Consider the following 6,205-nt stretch of genomic DNA (forward strand, 5'->3'; position numbering starts at 1 on the left):
ACCAAGAGAGTTGTTTCTGCTGCCTTACGAATCGCACTATTTCCTGAGGACGAGCCGGAACAGTCCAGGAATGTGCCCAAAGCTCCTACCAAGGAACGATCCGTCTGAATCATCAAAGGTGGAGTTCCAGTACAACCTGCTTCTCATCCCATTGCTTCAAGAAAAAGATCTGGGCAAGGGTCTCCAGCTTGCAAGACTGAAGAACCCAAGAAAAAGCTTAAACGCCCGAGGAAGCAGTTTGATGATGAACCTGCTGAACATGTTCAACGACCCCTCTACTGTAAAAGGAAGATTTTGGCTAATGAATCTGATGAACCAGTTGATGAAGAAGACCTTGTCCTTCACACCAAGCTATCAAACTCCTTGGAAACCACTTTTCCACATCAAGAGGTAATCTCTGAACTTTCAAATCAAGAATTTGTTAATTCCTTATTTGATGACACATATGATCCAAACCACTCTATCACACCACAACATCCGAACCATTCACCAAAATCACTCTCACCTATTCCACACCGAGAAGAACAAACTGTGAATCCCGATCACAGTTCTCGAAAGTTTTCTCCTGTCCTTACTATGGATTCCTCCGATGAGGAACGTTCTGTTCAAACCACCAAACCAAAATCTCATCTATTTCAGTTTTTCCCTTTAACTCTGACCACTCAAATCGATCAACCTTTCCAAAACACTACACAAGCACCTTCCAATGAAAGCACCCCAAAACAACACTCAGGGCACGGTACTGTTCGCATCCTTTCTCAAGCGTAGGCGCACAGCAGGAACAACCAAGGCCCATTTCAAGAGGATTGAGAAGGCCCCCAATCATTCTGTATCAGTATCTTGGAACAGACCTTCTGATGTTGGGTACAAATGTCAACTGGAAGCAAGCAAAGTACCAGATTGGGATGAATGGCAAGTCTGTGCAACTGAAGGTTATGTTGGCAAACTGTCCTTCGCCTTACTGAACGGAATCTCTGCTTTAATTGTTCTGCTGGGCAATTGGATTTTCGTACTGTTGCCAAGGAACATTCCAGACATCATCTTGCATCCTGAAAAGCTTCATTTAATCAAAGGAAAGGCCAAGCTCCAAGAAGAAGGTGAATGTTCAGTTCCACTGAACAGTGCGACTACAAATGAACTGCTGATCATCTCTGATGATGACAATGAAGATGATGATCAAGGGAAGGAAGAAGAGCATGTCTATAAAGAACAACCTCTGGAAGATCAATTTGTCCGCATAGAAGATTTCGAGGATCATAAGAATCACATCAACAATCTCTTCTATGATCTCACCTCCAAGATTGAGCTGATTCTGAACCGTTTTGGCTAATGGCCGCTTTCTATATCTCTCTTTATGAAGTTTAATTATTGAACATTTGCACTCTGCTCTTTGAACCTTGTATTTTAAGTACTTAAGTTATTATACATGATATGCATGTCTTTCATGTTTAACGTATTCTTTTTAATAATGCCAAAAGGGGGGGGGGGGAAGAGAAAGGGTAGGGTAAGTAGAAAAGTAAAAAAAAAAAAATAATTAACAAAGAATAATTTAGTCAAGGTGAGTGAAGTAAAAGAAGTCTTTAGAACTACAAGCGTCAAACTGTACTCTTTTGAAAACGTTACTAAACTCAGGGGGAGTTTATAATTTTTATACCACCTTTTCTATAAAATTTGTCATTATCAAAAAGGGGGAGATTGTTAAGTTCAAACGCATCATACCGTTTTTAAATCTTATTTTGATCATAACAATTTTATATAAGAAGTTTCACTGGAAATTAAACTATTGATAGCGTTTCTGATTTCAGGAGAAACTCAAAAGTATACTTCACGCTTCAACGTTCTATCACTCCTCTAAAGGAAAAATATCTCAGAAAGAAGAAGAGTCATGTTGCTACTGAACAGTTTTGTAAAGTAGAATCAATCGCTCTTCAGCCTCAAGTCTCTGACCGTTCGATGCCACGTCATCAGTCAGATGGCGCATTCAATTTAGTAAGTAGAACTGGAGTTGGCGAGGCAACATGTTGACCAGCCGAGGCTGTAGTGGTACCTTGGGGATTTCTATGCCATGTATTCTGGAATCCGGGTTTGGAGTTTTGATATGGACCCGGCCTTGGTACACGTGGAGTTTGAGCTATCCTTATTTCCTTTCCAACCTTGGATTTGTCCTGCGAAACTCCGCCGGGCTGGGCGTGTTTCCGTCCCTCCTCCTTTTCTTGCTTTTTCTTATCGTCTTGCTCAATTAAGATGAATTCCTGAACGCGAGCGCGAAGATCCATCATGTCCCGCGCTGGTCGTCTTGTTAAATCTCGATTCAAATCTCCCGCCCTAAGGCCATTTTTGAAAGACGCCAGGCATACATCCGGGTTATCCTCCTCTAGTTGAACAGCCATCTTACTGAAGCGCGCCATGTAGGTCTTTAGCTTCTCTCCTGGCTGTTGATGTATGCTGATAAGGTCAAACATAGTTGCTTTTGTAGTTTTGTTGGCGGAGAATTGAGTTAAGAATTTAGTAGACAAGTCCGTAAAATTGTCAATGGAGAAGTATCTAGTATTGGCGTGTAGAGCTAATTACAACGTACTTTTGGGGCGGGACACTCTCAACAAGTTATGTGCTGTAATTTCAACCGCTCATTTAACTATCAAATACCCAGCCTGCAATGGGAAGATCGGTGTCCTTCGCGTGGATCAGAATGCAGCGAGAGAATGTTACCTAAGAAGTGTGGCGCTCTATGGGCGAAAGGCCGCTAAGGAAAGCCACCGTATCACAGAAATTTTTCCACAAGAAGGGTTTGTAAGATCAAGTTTTGATCGAGTAGTACAACTCTATGTTTTGATGATTACAAGTTAACATTTTAGTATGAACAATTATGGTACTCTAACGTGTTTTTCTGAATGTGCTATTTACAGGCTCTGACCTCAATTCAATCTCACACAAATCAGAAGCACTGTGCATAAAGAGTGACCCAAGCAACGCTTTCGCAACATCTATGTTCACTCTGAATAGTAGAAACGCTTCAGAAGATCTGAAGTCACACAAGCTCTGATATGGACTCAGTCACTTGAAGTTCTGAAGATTCAGACGGTCTGACAACCAAGAAACTCTGAAGGTTCAGATGTTCTGTTGGTGTAGAAGACTCTGAAGATCCAGAAGCTGAAAAGTGGAAACTCTGATGTCCAGAAGCAAGATGACTCTGAAGACCATGTACTTCCCTCTGAGTTCAGAATCAGAAGATACAACGGTCAGAGGATCTGTGCTTCCTTCTGACTCTGATCAACTTGCTTCACAAGTTCCAACATGAAGCATTCCCCTGATCAAGTGTCTACTAGGTTTAAAGGTCAAGTCACTATCCAAGTACAAAAGCAAATGTACTATCCTGACGACCTACCTAACATTCTCAGCCACAGCAGAAGCTGGAATTTCCAGAACTGCCCTCCAACGGTAGCATTTCCATGCAGCTTTCAAACCCTAATCCTTGGAGTATAAATAGAGGCTGAAGATTGAAAGATGCGGTTGGAAGAATCTCACACGCGCAAGCTATATTCAAAACCTTCTAAGCATTCTTTCATCTGAATTCATTGTGTTTACTATTAGCTTTTCAGAAGCAATTTCTTTGTAAACATTCTTTCTTAAACAGTTGTTTAGTTACCTTTAGGAGATCAAGGTTGATTGGGTCCTAGAGAAGACTAAGAGAGTGAATCTTAGTGTGAGCTAAGTCAGTGTATTGTTAGTCACTTGTAGGTTTTAAGTGCAGTTGTAACATTTACCTGATTAGTGGATTGCCTTCATTCTAAGAAGGAAGAAATCACCTTAACGAGTGGACTGGATTAGCTTGAGTGATTCATCAAGTGAACCAGGATAAAATCCTTGTGTGCTTTTCTATCTCTTTTCTTAAGCACTTTGTTCTCGAAAGATTTGTTAAAATCTTTAAGGTGGAAGTTTTATTCTGAAAACATTATTCAAACCCCCCTTTCTACCGTTTTTCATACCTTCAATCGGTATCAGAGTGCAAGTTCTGATTACCACACCTAACAGTGTTCAGTGATCCGGGCCGGTGTGAAAAACAATGGCTACCACCAGTGAAACGCAAAAAGATGGTTACAATGCAAAGCCTCCCATGTTCGACGGTCAAAGGTTCGAATATTGGAAAGATAGACTTGAAAGTTTCTTTCTGGGTTTTGATGCAGATCTCTGGGATATTATTGTGGATGGCTATGAGCGTCCAGTTGATGAAGAAGGCAAGAAGATCCCAAGGTCAGAGATGACTGCAGATCAAAAGAAGCTTTACTCACAACATCACAAAGCTAGAGCAATTCTTATAAGTGCTATCTCTTATGAAGAGTACCAGAAGATTACAGATCGTGAGTATGCAAATGGCATCTTTGAATCCCGAAGATGTCTCATGAAGGAAACAAGAAAGTCAAAGAATTAAAGGCGTTGTCTTTGATCCAAAAGTATGAATCCTTCATCATGGAGCCACACGAGTCCATTGAAGAAATGTTTTCCAGATTTCAGTTGCTTGTAGCTGGAATACGACCTCTCAACAAGAGCTACACAACAAAAGATCATGTCATAAGGGTCATCAGAAGTCTTCCTGAAAGCTGGATGCCCTTGGTGACTTCAATGGAGCTTACGAGAGATGTTGAGCGTATGAGTTTAGAAGAACTCATCAGCATACTGAAGTGTCATGAGCTAAAGCGCTCAGAGATACAAGATCTGAGGAAGAAATCAATAGCCTTGAAATCCAAATCTGAGAAGGCTAAAGCTGAGATGTCAAAAGCTCTCCAAGCTGAAGCAGAAGAATCTGAAGAAGCATCAGAAGATTCTGATGAAGATGAGCTGACTCTGATCTCTAAAAGACTCAACCGTATCTGGAAGCACAGGCAGAGCACGTACAAAGGCTCTGGAAAGGCCAAAGGAAAGTCTGAATCCTCAGGTCAGAAGAAGTCCTCAATTAAGGAAGTCACATGCTTTGAGTGTAAAGAATCAGGGCACTACAAGAGTGACTGTCCAAAGTTGAAGAAGGACAAGAGGCCAAAGAAGCACTTCAAGACCAAGAAAAGTCTGATGGTGACTTTTGATGAATCAGAGTCAGAGGATGTTGACTCTGATGGTGAAGTCCAAGGACTCATGACCATTGTCAAAGACAAAGGAGCAGAGTCAAAGGATGTTGTTGACTCTGACTCAGAATCAGAAGGAGATCCTAACTCAGACGATGAAAATGAGGTATTCGCTTCTTTCTCAACCTCTGAGCTGAATCATGCTTTGTCTGATATCATGGATAAGTATAACTCTTTATTGTCTAAGCATAAAAAGTTGAAAAAGAACTTATCTGCTACTTCTAAGACTCCTTCTGAACATGAGAAAATCATTTCTGATTTGAAAAATGATAACCATGCTTTAGTGAACTCTAACTCTGTGCTTAAGAATCAAATTGCTAAGTTAGAAGAAGTTATTGCCTGCAATGCCTCTGATAGTAAGCATGAATCTAAGTATGAAAAATCATTATAAAGATTCCTGGCTAAAAGCGTAGATAGAAGCTTAATGGCTTAAATGATCTATGGCGTAAGCAGAAATGGAATGCATGGCATTGGCTATTCTAAACCAATTAGAAATGAGCCTTCTATGCCTAAAGCTAAATCTTTGTATGAATGCTTTGTTCCCTCTGGTACCATTTTACCTGATCCTTTACCTGCTGAAGCTGCTAAACCCCCTCTTAAAAAGGGATCTTTCTCCATGTCTAAATATCATGCAAAAATTCCTTTACATTACCATGTTGAGAAACCCAAGGTGATCAAAACCTCTGGGGTAACTAACAAGAGAGGACCCAGAAAGTGGGTACCTAAGGATAAGATTATCTATGTTGCAGATATCCTTGATAGCTCCACTGAAACACCAATCATGGTATCTGGACAGTGGATGCTCGCGTCACATGACGGGAGAAAGGCGTATGTTCCAAGAGCTAAAACTTAAGCCTGGAGGCGAAGTTGGCTTTGGTGGCAACAAAAAGGGTAAAATTGTTGGTACTGGTACTATTTGTGTAGATAGTAGTCCATGCATTGACAATGTTTTATTGGTAGACGGCTTAACTCATAACTTATTGTCTATAAGTCAATTAGCTGACAAGGGTTATGATGTTATCTTTAATCAAAAGTCATGCCGGGCTGTAAGTCAGATCGATGGCTCTGTTCTGTTTAACAGCAGGAGG

Source organism: Lotus japonicus, chromosome 6, assembly GCF_012489685.1.
Source record: "Lotus japonicus ecotype B-129 chromosome 6, LjGifu_v1.2".
Classification (NCBI taxonomy): domain Eukaryota; kingdom Viridiplantae; phylum Streptophyta; class Magnoliopsida; order Fabales; family Fabaceae; genus Lotus; species Lotus japonicus.